Raw genomic sequence first — 18,084 nt, forward strand, 5'->3', positions numbered from 1 at the left:
AGGAGCGGTTTAGGAGCGGTGAATACACCGCTCCTTCACCGCTCCAAAGATGCGGCTTGCAGGAATTTTTTTCTTCTCCTGCCAGCGCACTGCTTCAGTGTGAAAGCCCTCGGGCTTTCACACTGAACAAACAGTAGAGGCTGTTTTGGGTCGGTTTGCAGGCGGTATTTTTAGCGCAATAACGCCTGCAAACCACCCCAGTGTGAAAGGGCTCTTAGTGGGTTATTCTTGAGAATTACAAGCCTACAATATAAAACGCCAAATTTCCAAGCAAAACAATGTACCGCTTTCAGCATAAAAAAAAATCAGACATAATCAAACCGCCAGGGAGGTTAAGTGAATAAAGTGTAACTTTAGGCTAAGGAGTTAAAACTGTTGGACATGCAGAATTTTTAATGCAAAAGAGACATGCTATGTCTCTTCGGCATTAAAGCTACTTTCCTGCCTGTCTGCCCTTGCACAGTGAGCCACGGATGTGTAGCTCAATGCACAAATTTGGCAATGCCAAATCTGACTGAACCCCTGCACATGTGCGGGAGTGAAGTCAGTGGCGACTGCTCCATTAGAGGTGCCGCCCCCCTAATCCTTGCGCCCGGCTCCTAATCTACATGCAGGGCATTGGACGCATGAATTTCAATGGGTTTTTTTTTTGAAGCACATGATTAGAGGGGGATGCTGCAGAGGAGGAGATGCAGGGGGAAGCCACCAAAGCTGCCCACCACCTGGATGGAGTATGTACGGGCTGGTGGGCGGACGGGCGAGCAACGGGGGGAGGTTTGACCGACCGACCAACCAACCGAATGGGGGGCCGCCACTGAGTGACATCATCACCAAATTGCCAATGACAGCGGCCAGTGATCAAGACCCCTCAAAGATCTAAGCGGCTGGGAGCAATGGCGTCCCTAGGGGGGCCAGAGGGGGCCCTGACCCCCCCCCAACATTATGCTGTGCCCCACCGTGTGTCCCCCCCCCCCCCAAAAAAAAAAAATTATTTTTTTTTACAAAAAGGCAATGAGGGAGAGCGTCCCCAGTCAGCTCCTGCAGGTGATTCCTCCCCCCTCCCTCTGCTTGCTGACACTGCATAATGCGAGCGCTCACACAACCACAGCCACCCAATCTACTCCTTCCCCTGCATCCTCATTGGCAGGGAGAAGAGCAAGTTGCAGGAAGGACTCCACCAGGACTCTCAGTTACTGAAAAAACAGACTGATTTCTCCCGTCCTTAGGACAGGAGAACCAGCCTGTAAATTCCAAGAGATGCCAGACCAGCGCTGTCAATAGCAGGGGCAGGACAGCAAGAGGAGGCTGGGGAACCCCACAGTGGCAGAACACCAGGGCCCGGTGGCAAGACATTTTTTGCAACCCTGATAGTTCTCCCACTGATTGCATTTTATAGTTGCCCCCCTACTTTTGTCCCTGTCCCCCCATGTGCCCCCCCCTAAATATGAAAGCTGGAGACGCCACTAGCTGGGAGGAGGGCCCAGGGACACCGTATCACTGAAGTTGAGGTGAGATGAGTATTGTTCTGCTTTAAAGAGTTCAAACAGTATCTACACAAGCTTTTGGAGGACCAGTAAAGCAAATGAAAACATTTTCTAAGAAAAATTTTCCCATGAAAATGCTGACTGGCTTTTACACCAACCAGAAATCAATACTTCCTGAGTCACTGACCTGGAACAATTGTATAAATCCAGAAAGTTGGAGTAAAGTCTTAGGTCCTTATCTGCATACTTGTTCTGGACCAATAACTCAAAGTACTGAAGCGAGAGGGCTAGCAGTACAGCCAGACAACCAGCATTTTCAGAATGAGATGCTCGAAAAGGAAGCCTCTACGATTCTCAGGAACATTTTTCTTTCATCATTGACAGTAGGTTCACACCTATGCGTTTTTGCAGCCTGCATTTGTGCGGGCACAGCAGCCCATTCAAATGAATGGGCAGCCATGCCTGTTCTTCAGCAAAAAAAAGTGCATGCACCTCATCAAAGAAGCAGCCGCAGGAAAATCCCATGGTCTTTTTGACAATTTCCCTGTGTTTCCCGCACCCACACACTCACTGCAATTTTACATGTGTGGGGTGCCATTCAGAATGAATGGCAGCCCTGCGCGTTTTTGTAGAGCAGTGCATTTTCACTGCGGGTGGGGGAAATCGCTGCAATTCCCTTACTCACAGCCACATGCAGAAGTGTGAACCTAGCCTTAAAGTAGACCAGTCATGAGATAAATATTAAGGCTGCTTTTAGAAAATACCAGTTGTCTGGCTGCTATGGCTTCAATGCTGTCTGTGCATTGAGCCAAGACTAGTATACACATCAGGAGTTCTAATTTGTATACTTGCTTTGGGTTAGGGTTAAAAAAATAAGGAAATAAAACGAGTAAAGCTAAAGGATCAGCATGGCAGGTAATTGGCATTTTGAGAAGGAATTCAGCAAGGTCAGCCGACATACTGCTTCCACGACACACATCCTTTAAATGTCTATTTTAAAACTAAAAGCACATATCTTTTAGCATCAAGCTGTTATTTGTAGCATATAAAAATACATCTGCTAAAGTATCAGAAACCTGTGAAAGGTAAATATAGCTACCGTAATCCTTCTGTACACCTGTATGCTCCTGTATGGAGAGTGACTGAGGCAGACTGTGTTACAGTCTACACATACAGATATTATTTTAATGAAAGATGCAGATTTAAAAATATAATCAATTATTTTTTTTGATTACATTAATATTAAATATGAATTCCAAGTATTGTTACTTCTGCATAGACATTCTGTACTTGTGGGATCCCTGCGGAACATAGAAAATACTGTAGTAGGCACTGCTACTACAGTGATTGCCGATAACTTCTAGTCTGGTGCCAAGTGGCTGCCCTACTGCATTGTGAATTCAGAAGGTCACTTGCTTGGCACAGGCACCATTCAGAAAGCACTTTGCTTTTTCTCAATGGATGTAAAGCATTCTTTGATTGGAAGAGGCAGAGAGGAGGCTGGCGAAATTAAAATCTCCACCTAGTACAATCTCAATCAGAGAACGCTTGTCATTCATTGAGAAAATGAGGCCTGACCTCCTTTAGACATGTTACAATAGCAACAGGGAGTGGCAGTGTCATCACTACAGGGAATTATCATTAGGACTTGCCTCTTAGTGGGGTCACCATAGCAACAGGCAGTAGCAGTGTCATCATCACAGAGCCCTGCTCTTTTCTAGACTTGTCACCATACTACATACCTGTCTCCCAACAGGGAGTAGCATTGTCATTACTGAAGAGGCCTGGCCTTTTCTACAGGGGTCACTATAGCAACAGTAGGACTTCTACAGAGACCTGACATGTCCCCATAGCAACAGGGAGTAGTATTGTCGTCACTGCAGAGACCTTGCCTCCTCTAGCCACGTCACCATAACAACAGTGTCAATATTACAAAGGCCTGGCTTTTTGTAGGGGGTTCACCATAGCAACAGGCAGCAATGGTGGGACCACTACAGGGGCTTAAATTTTGTAAGACATGTAGCAACAGAGAGTAGCAGTGTCATCACTACAGAGACATTGCCTCTTCTAGCCATGTCACCATAGCAACAAGGAATAGCAATGTCATTACTACAGAGGCCTTGTCTTTTCTGGCCAAGTATCAGGAACCATGAATCAGACCGAGACAGAAGTATAGTTAAATCACACTTGTAACCGGATCGGGTAGTCAGCCAAGCAAATGTCAGAGAGCCAGAGATAAACGTAGTAGTACAGCAAGCAGGATCAGAAAACAGAAGGAACGTCATTCGAGCAAGTCTTCAACAGGAACGCAGGAGAAAGTCTCTGTGATGTTGAAAAAGGCAAAGGCAGAGATCAAGTAAGCTGGACGGCTTTAAGTAGGCAGGACTGACGAGCAGAATCAACAACAGCTGGGTAACTGGAGAGAGATGGGAGCTGGCAATTAGCCGCCAGCTGAGCCGCCAGCTCAGAGAAGGAAGGGCTGAGCCCAGCCCTGACACCAAGTCACCATAACAACAGAGAGTAGTAGTGTCATCACTACAAAGTCCAAGCACTTTCTAGGAGGGGGTCACCATAGAAAAAAGCAACATCAATATCAACACACACACTTTATAAAGAGAAAACTAGGTACCCCTGCATATCCATAGTATGGAAAAAAATCCACGCTTAGGAAAGCAAGGGTTGCAGCCTCCCCTAATTAGTTCCCGTAGGGCCCTAATGAAGTATGTAAAGGAGAGTGGGGAAGTGGCGCTACCCTATGTGCCAAAACGTATTAAAAAGTGTGTATATAAATTACATAAAGCCAAAAAACCCTGTAGCATATGACTAGGGTGTGTTTGTATTCCACCAGTGAGTGTGGATTAACGTGTAGGATGTAAACGAGTGTTATGGGTAGGGTATAAGCTAGGCAGTACCCCCATGCAGCCAAAATCACTTATCCAGCCCCTAGATTCCCATATATCCACACCCCTACTCTTAAAATAAAAAAATCAACCTCAAAAACCAAACTGAAAAAACTGACATAATAAATGACATAATCTAAAGTGAAAATAATTGCTAAAGTGTCTGTGCACATTAAAAAATAATTGATCAATCAGTAAATCGTGCAACCAACTTCCACCGTGTTAGATACATATATAATTGTCCAGTCTGTGATATAAGTCCATAGATACTATGTTTCTATTATGAAACCACCTTATATTGCATGAAAAGATGGTTATAAACAAAACAAAACGTGATAAAGTTCCAAATGTGACTTCCAGTGACTTCTGTGTGTGGCAGATATCGTGACTGAGTGCTCCCCCAATGTGTCCCCACTCACCGGAGATGATAACCCCTGCAGGGGTAGTAGACATAGAGTGGGTAGCTGTAATAAGGATCTTCCTCTTAGGTAGCCATAGTAGTTGTCTGCACCACCGTCACTTGTAGTTTTAAATCATGGATTTCCAGCCCGAATTTTGAACCAGAAACGGTCTGTTCCTCACCGGAAAACACAAAGGACTCCCATAGTGTAATAGAAAGATTTATTGTATAAAAGCATACATAAAAAACCCGTCCGGCACAAATTGCAAGTATGCAGGGGCGTCTAGGTGCTATGGATGGAGAGCTGTCTGTAGCGTGCGCACCAGCCTGCGTTCCAAAGCCGAGATTTCCGGGTGTGACATGAGAGCGTGGCTCCGCCTTACGCGTTTCGTCATAGGACGTTATCAAAGGCGTAGCCATCACTCCACGCTCCACGTATCTTATAGGCAGACGGACTCCGCAGTGCCTCCCCCCACCTGACGGAGCAATACAATTCAAGATCAGCCAGATGACAGTATCTCCGTGGGGCAGAGCGGGGCTATGACAGACACCGATGTTAAACGGCAAGATAAAATTAGTCCACACATATATTTAAAATCACATGAATATGTTACCTCATGATTCCACAATATATGGATGCACCGAATGTACACTGCTTTATATAGTAAACATAAAGGTGCACATGTATGAAGTTAAAAAGAGGGGTCAGGGTAGATACCACAAAAAATAATAATAAAACGGGGTAAAGGGTTTGAACGAGTGATTCCCAGAGGGAATACTAAAAATAAAAATAATAATAAAGATAACTGTAAGGGTTATACTCCGGGTGTGTATACCCGTGGGATCTGCTCAGGGTAAGTGACAGACCAAGAGCTAATCAGACCCCTGTATACCAGGCTCTCACCGCACCACAGGCACACCGCCATCCCTAGGGGACCCCTACCCAGGGTGGTACACGCCCACCCCGTATACCAGCTGGAGGAAACGTTACCCATATGATGTGGTAGCATGAGGATGGTAACACAGGCCCAAATTATAAGAGGTAATTATCATAAAAACACAAAACAGGAAAAGTCCATACTAGCTGTACATCAAGTAAGTGGGGGCTGGTTACTGATATCCCTCCTTCAGTAGTAAAATAAAATATAGAATCTATATCCAAAATGTTCCCCAGTAATCATAATCATGATGCCTAGTGCTGAGAGAGACATAATGCAGTACCTCCCCTCTACGGTATTACCTACATATACTAACCTCCCATACTATCCACTAATGCAAATAGATAGATGTCCTTATATCTATTAGTACAATAGAGGTATAATAAGTGTACCAGAGGCTAATTCCTTAACTTAAGTCTAGTACCCGTAGCTAATTATCTCAGCAACTACCAGCCTTTATGGGTTTGCTATAAAGCAATTCAGATCAATATCTAAGTTAAGTCCCTTGGGGGCAAGGGATCTCAGCTGGTATATCCAGCTGGTTTAATTCCTGGAAATTAAAGTTTCCCTATTGCCCCCCCCTCCAGTGTTCTTGTACCATATCAATTCCATAGAAAATGAGGCTACTCGGGTCTCGATGGTGAACCTCATCAAAGTGTCTAGAGAGACTGTGATTGGGGAAACCCTTTCTTATGTTCTTGATATGTTCCCTTACACGAACAAAAAGGGGCCGAGTGGTTCTGCCCACATATTGGAGGTGGCACGGACATTCGATAATGTATGTGACGTGTGTACTTTGACACATAATCAGCTGTTTAATATGGTATTCTCTGTGAGTGATTTAAATGTGGTCTTTTTCCTGGGTTGTTTTTTGCTGACTTTACACGGTAGACATCTTTGACATCTAAAGAACCCTTTCAGGTCAGGGAGGATTTTGATTGGTCTAGGTGGGTCTATGGCATTGCGTACTAAATGGTTTCTTAGGCTGGGTGCCCTTCTGTACAAGAATTTAGGTTTTGTGGGCAGGATTTTAGATAGAATCCGGTCCTCTTTTAATATCGGCCAGTATTTTTTCACTATTCTTTCGAGTTCTTTAAACTGGCTGTTAAACCCGGTTATGAAGACAATATCGGTTTGTTCATTCTTACTTATCTTTTTGTTTTGAAGCAGTGTGTTTCTATCCATTCCCATGATTTCCCTTTTCAATTTTAAGAGGCTATCCATTGCGTACCCCTTTTCTTGGAATCTTGTAATTAGGGTGTCAGCTTGATTGTTGAAATCTTCAAGTGTGTCGCAATTCTGACGTATTCGTAACAGTTGCCCCTTGGGAACATTGGTCTTCCACCGTAGGTGCATATCCCACCTCCTGCTGCACACATGAATAGTGGGTGTGGCCACATTGTGCTGAATAGGGGGCATAGCTAAAAAGGCATAAGAACATTGTTAAATAGAACCAGAGCCCAATTGCTGTATGCATTGCACAAGGCACATTCATTTGTACCCACAAAATATCTTCTCTGCATTGCTGAACCTCAGCACCCCATATGGTACCAACACTTCAAATCATTCATTGGGGCTTTAAAACTGAATGTAGTGGGAATATTTGGACTCAATAGAGTTTGGTGACAAGGACTGTTGAGACACTGACTTCCATCCTGATTAATAGCTCAGAGTTTTAAAGGGAATGTACAGATGTGCCCACCTTAAAGACTGGGCCCCACCAATTTGCCGGCTGAAGGTTGCAAATCAGGAGCCGGATACCACCAACTGCTTCACAGCGACCTGGAACTAAGTTACTAATAGCCAGAGGTAGCTTCCCTGGGAGATAGATATATTTCTATCTTTCCATTATATATTTAGAATATATATATTATATATATATATATATATATATATATATATATATATATATATATATATATATATACACATACACACACACATACACACACAGTGCCTTGAAAAAGTATTGATACCCCTTGAAATTTTCCACATTTTGCCATGTTACGGCCAAAAATGTAAATGTATTTTATTGGGATTTTATGTGATAGACACAAAAGTGGCACATAATTGTGCAGTGGAAGGAAAATGATAAATGGTTTTCAAAATTTGTTTTACAAATAAATATGTGAAAAGAGTGGCGTGCATTTGTATTCATCCCCCTTTACTTCAATACCCCCAACTAAATTCTAGTGGAACCAATTGCTTTCTTAAGTCTAATTAGTAAATAGAGTCCACCTGTGTGTAATTATTCTCAGTATAAATACAGCTGTTCTGTGATGCCCTCAGACATTTGTTAGAGAACCTTAGTGAACAAACAGCATCATGAAGGCCAAGGAACACACCAGACAGGTCAGAGACCTGCAGCGGTACTCGTAGCAAGAGATTATATTCAGCTCAGCGTCTTCAGATTCAAAGATTTTTGCTGATTGGATTTTCTTTATCAGAAAGATACAGTTTGCTCAGAGATAGGGATGGACTTTTCAAGTCGTTTTTGTTTAGTTCATATATAAAAAAAAAAAAAAGGGAAAGAAAATCTGTGGGAAGAGAGTGTCATTCTTCTGCTGGAATGAGGCTTTCCTCCTAATTTGTCTAGTGACGATACTGTGTATTTTTGTGTGTGTCTAACTTTGTTTTTTCAGGAACCATCGAATCTTCTATCAAGCTGTAGGCTTTTCAGCTAAATAGATAGTGAGGGTTTGTGACATGTCTTATGTGAATGTGTTATTGTATAAATGTTGAAACTGTAATATTTCTATACTGTCTTTTCCTCTTTTCCATCCAAGTTCTGAGTGCAAATACCTACTTTCAGGCTTGAGAGTTATATTTTGGCAGACGTTGGGGACAACGTCTATTGTAGTGGGGGGAGTATGTAGTGCTGGTAGATTTCTAATCTACCGCTTATAGGTACATTTAATGGATCATCTGTGCTATACATTGTTCAAGTTTAATCCAAAGTTAGTTTAGCCTCTGTTCCAGCTTGGCTGTGTTGCGTGCAGTTCCTCATTGCGCCTGTGGGTGTCGTTGTCATGTTTCGGGGAGCTTTTTGCCTCGTGGCCCTCTTGGCCTAGAGGTATGTGTCAGTGAGTGCTATCTCGTAGCCCTCCGGCTTGGAGGGTTACACCGCTGCAGCCGTGCAGGTAGGTCTAGAAGCCTGTCCGGGGCCTGCTACTGCTGGGATGGTCCTGTGCTGTCTGTCCTGAGGGAAGAAGCCGGACAATTGAGAAGAATCCAGGGGAGGACCCGTCTTGGAAGGGACCATGCGGAGCGCTGGTCTGGAGAAGGGCCTGGTGACTGAATTGGAGGACGCATCCTAAATTACCCTACCGCACAAGTACTGCCGGGTCGGCTTAAAGGTTCTGGTACTGTGTTTGCTGTTCATCGAAAACTACTACATCCTGTGGCAGAGGATCGTATGAGTTTGTCCCACCAAAGTCTGTGGCAGAGACTTTTTGTTCATGCTGCGTTCCGGCTGCTAGGTCAGTGAGAGAAACCTATCCGGACGGGCAAAGATTTCATCCTAAGCTGAGGATACATCCATCCTAAAGATTTAAATTCCTTGACGCAACGCCAAGAAAAGGTATTTGAACACCCTTGTAACTCTCCTTCTACCTCTTTCCTGCTACTTCTTCCAGTTATCCCCATTAAAGCATTAAAAGTACTTAAGTGACTATTGCCTACATTGCCTCGCAGTACGCTCAACGGAGACCCCTAGACCCGGTGTTGGTGAAATTACAAGTAACAAGGTGACGGTAACAGCCCACTTTAAATCAGCAGCTCCACCGTGAGTTAGTGCTACAATAATAAAATCATTGAGTGTAAATGTGATTGATTAGAATCACGTAAAATGGATATTTATGTATAACATAAATGTCATAACAATGACAGGATTCCTGTATCTCCTATGTGAACCTATTTTCTTGAGACAACACATGTAATATGGGTATTTTCATATAGATGCGGTCACGGCTTCTATGTTTTTATCCTCATGAAGTATATCTAAACCCCATTTTTCATCCATCTTATGTTGACATCTCATATTCTTACTTCTAATATCACATGTATTTATAATACAACATGTATACAAGTTATCAGTATTTTTTTTTAAATGTTTTAGGATGTGGCATTTGCATTACTTATGATCATCATAACATATCTGTATATGTTTTAAATGTTCAAACCATCTTTCTTGTCAGACATTTTGGTCACGTATTGTTCATCCCCTGACACAATGGGGCATATTTACCCAAGTTCTCCTTGAATTAAAAGTTTTGTAGCTTTTGGTCTGACCACCCATCCTGGCTATTTGTCAATTTACTTTTTATCAGGTTTCTGTTTACCTGATCCCAACATAAGTTCCGTTTCTTTTCCTCCTTGCTTCACAAAAGGGGTCATATAAATTAGTAACTTAATTTTGTTGGGAGGGGAAGTGTTCTTTGGAAGTGTTAATTCAGGTTTTTCACAGTTTAAAGCCAAAATATGATATTTTGAGGTATCTCCGTTATGACAGCGTCTAGTGCATATTCAAGAGTAAAAAGGGAGGGGAAGTGAGATGTTCCTGGTCATGGTATATAGGTTGTAAAAGAGGTTTCATAGGGGATTGGAGTTGAGGCCTCTCACAGACTGGGTTTTGATACTCCGGTACCTTCTACCTAATGGCAAGAGCTGGAAGAGACTGTGGGAGGGATGGGTGGATCCTTTCACGATACTGGTAGCTTTGCTGGAGCATTGTGTATGGAAAATGTCCAGGATGGAGGGGAGAGGGACACCAATAATCTTTTCAGCTGTCTTTACTAGCCGCTGCAGTGTCTTGCGGTCAGCAGAACTGCAGTTACAATACCAGACAATGTTACAGCTGGTCAGCACACTCTCAATGGTTCCCCTATAGAATATAGTAAGGATGGGTGGAGGGAGACTGGCTCTTTTAAGGCGGTGGAGAAAATATAGGCGCTGTTGGGCCTTCTTGGTGAGTGACGTGACATAGGTTGTCCAGGTAAGATCCTCTGAGATGTGCACTCCCAGGAATTTAGTACTGATGATCAGAGTTTCTCTTGAAATCCATCACAACCTCTTTTGTTTTGCTTAAATTAATTGACAGGTTGTTTGTACTACACCATTTAACCAGTTGTGCCACTTCCTCTCTGGAGAGTGTTTCCTCATTGTAACTTATGAGACCTACCACAGTTGTGTCATCCGCAAACTTGAGGATATAGTTGTAGCGGAACTTGGCAGTACACCATCCCCACTGTCAAACATGGAGGTGGAAACATTATACTTTGGGTGTGTTTTCCTGCTAAGGGGACCGGACAACCTCATTGCATCAAATGGAAGATGGACGGGGTCATGTACCATCAAATCATGGGTGAGAACCTCCTTCCCTCAGCCAGGGCATTGAAAATGGGTCGTGGATGGATATTCCAGCATGACAATGACCCAAAACACACGGGAAGGGCAACAAAGGAATGGTCAAGAAGAAGCACATTAAGATCCCTGAGGGAGAAAAGACTTTTTTCCCTCACTGTAGTATATTTAAATTTTACCAACATAGCCTAAGACTTTTTAGCTGAGAAGGCACTCTGGTATGTTTCTGCCTCAAAAATACTGTGTTAGTCTTAAAGGGTTAACATCAAAGCGCTGACCAGAACAACCAGTAGCTCTGAATACATCTACTCACAGATAGGAGGATGCAAAGGACATCTGTGACTAGAAACAGCATGATGCTAAACATGTTCCTGTGCATCAGCTCTTTTGCAAAAGAGATACTGTATTAGAAAACCTCCCTAATTGGGTCCCTTCCAACCCTTCGGCCCCATAGCAACCATGTGTGCTGCTATGGCTATAGTTACACCACTACCTACAGTTTAGGGTAGCATAGTGCCCAACTGTCCCTGATCTAAAGGGAATGTCACTCTTTGGAACCAAATCCCTCTGTCCCCCTTTCCTCCTCAGCTGCCCCTTATTTTAGTCTGATGTGTAGACCCCTAAAGAGTTGTGTTATTTAATTACCAAAAGTGTTATCCAGAACCAAGTCTTTCATCCAGCATTTAATATGAGGCATTTGAAAAGCAAGCCAAAACGTGGTGTGGGAAACCCGTGTTCCATGCGCGTTTCCTGCATCACATTCAAAATGCACTGCTTTTGTGATCTGTTGCAGGTGTCAATGCAATGCTAACGAAACCCAAAACGCAGGTCACAAACACAGTGCGTTTGCCTGCACTGGATGGCAGTGGTACCATGCAATCTTGTTGGTCTATGATTTTTAAAGTAGTCCATTCACAACTTTTGGTGCAGTCTGGCATGATTTCAACTCATTCAAATGAAAAAGTTGAAATCACACTGTGCCCAGATCGCATGTGAATTGCACAGGAATGCATAGCACTTTTCTGTGCAATTAATTTTATGAACCAGCGCCAAAAGGAAAAGTAGTGGGCGAAAATACATATTTTGCGGATTTAACAAACAAATTTTGAGATGTTAAAGTGATTGTAAAACAACCCATTCAGTTTAAGATTGAAGTTAAAGGCAAGACATTTCTGTATAGATAAAAATAAATAAATAAATAAAATGAAATACCTTCTGTTCTCGGCTGCATAAGAGCTGGGGGGAGGAGAAGCAGCAGCACACTGAGCTTTTCAGTGAATGGCTGTGCAGGGGAAGCGTGTCAGGACAAGTATGATCATTGGAGGAGAGCACACCGAGTTCCCAGCATAGCTAGAGAACTGACCATGGTGTTCTCCTGCTTATAGTGTGGTCAGTTTTTGATAGGAAAGCAGAGGGACTGTCAGGAACACCAGGGATATCACACATAGGAAGCAATACAAAGAGAACAGGATAACTTTTCACACAAATAGATGGTACAGCAGACACATATCAGGAATATTAAATGCTGGGGTAACAAACACTTTAAAGAGAACCTGTTTCCAACTTAAAAAATGCAGGTAAGTGCACAGAAAAATCAACACAGTTCCTGACCATGATCTCCCTTGTTGCAAGTCATAGCTCACTCCTCTTCTGGGAGTGTCTAATTACTGTCTGTGTAGGCCACACTCCCCCCCCCCCCCACTTCATCTTCTTATATAATCTTTTTATGTAGCTGTTGGAGGAGAAGAGGAATACTATAGAGCAGGGGTCTTCAAACTTTTCAAAGGACCAGTTCACTGTCCTTCAGACTGTTGGACAGGGATACTAAACCTTTTGAAGAGAGAGGGCCACTTGTAAAGGCAGAAGGTTTTTTTTTTTTCATCTTAATGCATTCTACGCATCAAGATTAAAAAACCTTCAATGTGCAGCAGCCCCCCAATACTTACCCGAGTCCCATCTTGATCGAGTGATGTTGCACGAGTGCTTCGCTGCTTCCCTCCAGATTTGCTCCCCTTGCTGTCAAAGTCAGTTAGCCAATCAGGAGAAAGAAGGGGCAGGGCCAAACTGTGGGGGCACTCGACGGGAGGGGCCAAGAGAGCCGGAGAGGGACCCGAGAAGAGAAGGGTACAGGGTGCTCTGTGCAAAGCCACTGCACAGAGCAGTTAAGTATAATATGTTTGTTATTTTAAAGAAAAAAAAAAACTAGACTTTAGTATCCCTTTAGACTTTAGTATCACGTTAAAATGATTTGATAACCAGTTGCAGGCCACAATGAAATGAAATGGTTCAGAATTTCACATTTTCTATTTTGAATAGAATAATGAGCATTTTCCTCCTGCAGCTGCTGAATGCTGGCGACAGAGAGAGGAGGAGAAGCTGGCTTTTAGCAGTTGCAGGAGGGAAATGAAGAGGATTGGTTTCTATATATGCTGCCCCTCCTGTCCAAATGTAAAACAGAATGTGACAGGGAAGTCACACAGGCCCCTGGAGCATGGGGTGGGGGTCGCCATTGTGACCCCCTGACGTTACACCAGTGGTTGAGGAGCGGGGTGCAAAAACTCATCCCAACTATGGTGTTTTACCACCACCCAAACTGCAAAATGTAAATGAGCCTTTACTGTCCTGAGCCCCCTAAAAGGCTGCTTTGACAAAAATGCACTGCCGTTTACCCATGCACCTGTGGGTTAGCTGCAGTTTGCCATAGACTTCCATTATATCTTCCTGTATGCGGTTTTGGAAATCATAATATAATAGAAAAAAATCAAAAAGAAAAACTGCGCTTGGAAAAATAAAAATAAAAATGTCCACCGGTTGTGGACATTTATATGGGACTACAAGGACTATACTAAGATTACACATGTAATATTTTAGCGCGTTTTTTTGTATATTATAATATAATAGAAGTCTATGGCTCAGTGCAGATAAACCTGCAAGAAAGCCGCAGGTGCACTGTGCTGCACCAGTGGATCAGTGTGAAAGCAGCCTAATAACTCTTTTTTTAAAAAGTGCTAATATGCCCATTGCAAAACAATATGATGTTAATAAACTGACCTTTTTGTCTTTCAGCTTCTGCTGGTATTGCTAGGCTGTTAGAAAGTTTCCTGTCCCAGGAGGTGTGATACCAAATGTGCCTGGGAAAGCAGCAAGCGCTACACAGGAAGCATCGGCATATATGGTTCCTGCTCCTTCCACAGCCACTTGCTTCCTCCAGCGCTGGCTCCATCCACTCTGATGCTCTGGGATGGTGGGTTGGCAACCTGCAATCTAGGCTTGCTGTCCTGCCATCCCAGAAGATGAAGTTGCGGTCTACATAAGAAGGCCATTGGTTGGGCACCCCTGCCTTAGGAGGTACAGACTGTTGCCAGTGGGAGTAGAAAATGCCCCAGCATCAGTGGTTCTAGTAAACAATACCCCAGGCTCGGTTGTTAGTGGAAGTAAAATAATACCCCAGGGTTGGTGAGCAGCGATAGTAAAAATTGCATAGACAATGTGCAGTTTATTTAATTCCAAATGAACCACTTGCTTACTGGGCATTTAAACCTCCTTCCTGCCCAGGCCAATTTTCAGCGCTGTCACTCTTTGAATGACAATTGCGCGATAATGCTACACTGTACCCAAATGACATTTTTATCATTTTTTTTCCACAAAATTTAGACTTCTTTTGGTGGTATTTAATCACTACGGGGGGTGTTTTATTTTTTTCTAAACAAACAAAAAAAGAAAATCTGTTTTCGTAGTTTGTTATAAAATTTTGCAAACAGGTCATTTTTCTTTGATGCGTGCTGATAAGGCAGCACTGATGAGGTGGCACTAATGAGGCGTCACTGATGAGGCAGCACCGATAGGTGGCACTGATAAGTGACACTGATAGGTGGCACTAATGATGAGGCGCTGATGGATGGCACTGGTGGGCATCGATAGGTGGCACTGGTGGGCACTGCTTAGCAATACTGATATGCACTGGTAGGTGGCACTGGTGGACACTGGTAGGCGGTACCATTGGGCACTGCTTAGAAGTGGGTGTGGAGTATGCAGGACCAATGTCCGGTTTACACAAGCTGGAAATTGGCTTTTTTTTTTCTCCTCTTGCTGTAAGTGTGAGGAAAAAAATAGCCGGATTACTAGCTTCTGTTTACATCAAGTGATCAGCTGTCATTGGCTGACAGCTATTACACGTGGTAAGGGGCCAGGATCATAAACAAGAGAGAGGTTCCCCCAAAATGGGGTTTTTAGGCAGCACAATGATAAAGAAAATCAAATTCAGTATCAAAAATATAACAAATTTATTAAAGTATACCATAAAAGTTAAAACAATGAGCTCCAGTGGGGGGCATTTGAGATAAAATGTACATTACATATTAATAGGCTGAACATATATTGGCAGACATATATTCACAACAACACTCGGTAGCATGAATATTTGAACCTGACGCGTTTCAACCCCGGTTGAAACGCGTCAGGTTCAAATATTCATGCTACCGAGTGTTGTTGTGAATATATGTCTGCCAATATATGTTCAGCCTATTAATATGTAATGTACATTTTATCTCAAATGCCCCCCACTGGAGCTCATTGTTTTAACTTTTATGGTATACTTTAATAAATTTGTTATATTTTTGATACTGAATTTGATTTTCTTTATCATTGTGCTGCCTAAAAACCCCATTTTGGGGGAACCTCTCTCTTGTTTATAACTTTCAAGGGGTGAGCAGCAAATTCTTGGTTTCCCCTCTGGTGTCTCTCTATATGGGGCCAGGATCATGGACTCGCTGATCACAGAGCGTGTAGGCAGCACATGCTCGGGAGGACGTACATGGACACCCACCCAGCAATTTAGGCCCGCGCTGTAGCCGTCTTTCAGAGATTCAGACATATCTGATTACCTCAATTACAGCATAAACGAAGTTCACCGAATAACGAAACAAAATTCGTCCAAAATTCAAATCGAATTTTACTTTGAATTCCATTCTAATTTGAACTGTAAACATATTTCTGAAATCAAAGACTGTGTGTGTTATTAGAATACCATTTCAAAATATTGCTGTTTTTGCTAAGCCAAAAGGTGATTTAAAGAGTCATTGTAATCATTTGATGAAGATCTCTCTTTTGTTTGTTCACTTCGCCTCATTTGAATCGAAAAAAAAAAAAAAAACATTTTCAATTCGACCGATTCGAACGTTTCGAATAAAAGAAAAGAAGATTTGAAAAAAGACAAAAACAAATTTCTGAATATGAATTCCCAAAACGAATTGAATGAAACTAAATGACTAGATTAACGAATCAGAGCTCTGGTTCACACTGGAGCGCTTTGACATGCAATTTGACATGTCAAATCGCATGTCAAATCGGCGGCAATTGCTGTCAATGGCACCGTCCTGGTGCTATGCCGCATCTGCGGCATAGCACCAATTTAAAAAAATAGTTTCTGTACTACTTTTTGCGATTTTGGGCTGTGATTTACATTGATATCTGTGCAGAAACCTGCACAGATGTCTCTGAAATCGCGGCCGAAATCGGGACTGACATGCGGAAGTGAAATCGCGCGAGTTCAGCTGAACTTGCACAACTTCATTCCTGCAGCTCAGTGTGAACCTGGGCTAAATGAAACTAATTTTTTTGCCATGCACATGTCTACCTAGCACCTGGTTTAGTGAATGAAAGTATAACATCATATAAATGGTGTCAGTAGGAGGAATAGTGCCCATTGTTGGTATTAGTGGAAGAAATAGTGCCCCGTCATTGGTATCAGTGGGGGAGGAATAGTGCCCCATCATTGGTATCAATGGGGGAGGAATAGTGCCCCATCATTGGTATCAGTGGGGGAGGAATAGTGCCCCATCATTGGTATCAGTGGGGGAGGAATAGTGCCCCATCACTGGTATCAGTGGGGGAGGAATAGTTGTAATAGGTTGGATGTGAGTTCAGTTCCCAGACTTTTTCTGGTACAATATTTTTTATTGAAATAAATTAAAAAGATATATGGCTATTATAATCCCACACAGTTTATATGAACAGTGAGCATAACATAGTGCAATATAGGATACATATATAAACAAGTTTTATAAGTAACAACCCTCTGGTCGAAGCTAGGGGTCAACACAAAGTGTCAGAGCAGAATTGCTCAGTGATTTGAGTGTGGGCTGTCCACATAAATTGGGAGAAATAAATCTTATACCAAAAACAAACAAACAAAAAGGGGTAAAATAAAGAAAAAAAAAAAAAAAGAAAGAATAAATAAAGGGGGAGGGAAGGGGGAAAGGATTAGATGGCGGGAGGAGGGGGGAGCAGGAAATGAGGGGAGATCACAGAACAAGAAGAGAAAAGAGAAGAAGAGCAAGGTAGTAGTGGAGAGGGTTCCCCCAGGCCAGGGGCAGAAGAGATCAAATTGGAAGGCCCGGGCTGGTCGGGTGCAAGGTCGAAAGAGCGTAGGACCACCATGGCCCCACACTAAGAAATTTAGCATGGGAGTCATGTAGGATACTAGTCATCTTCTCATTAATCATAAGAGTTGTTTAGATGCTCTTCACTTCCATGAACAAGACAGTCTGCTTTTTTCAAGCTCTAGCTATCGTCCGTTTGGCTGCAATGAATAAATAAGTGGCCAATTTTTGATAGGAGAAAAGGCCTGGGATCGGACAATAGAGTAACGCCAATTTGGCATCTTTGCGGGTGGGCAGATGGAAAAGACTAAACAGAAGTCCAAATATCCTCGACCAAAATCCCGCCAGGTGGGGGCAGGACCACCATATATGAAGTTCGTCTCCCTGCTGACCACATTCCCGGAATCACCTATCACTGTGGGCTGTGTTGGTTCTCGCCATATTGGCAGGGACCCAATACCAGCATAGTAGTAGTTTATAGGCTGCCTCCAGAGTAAGCATATTGAAGGAGCACTTCGCAATACTAGTCCAGGCTTTGCTCCAATCCGCTAGGTCAATGGGGGACAAGTCTTGTTTCCACTTACGGGCATAGGATAAGGAGGCTAGAGTCCTGCTAGAATT

The sequence above is a fragment of the Aquarana catesbeiana genome, linkage group LG11, assembly GCF_042186555.1.
Source record: "Aquarana catesbeiana isolate 2022-GZ linkage group LG11, ASM4218655v1, whole genome shotgun sequence".
NCBI classification, from domain to species: domain Eukaryota; kingdom Metazoa; phylum Chordata; class Amphibia; order Anura; family Ranidae; genus Aquarana; species Aquarana catesbeiana.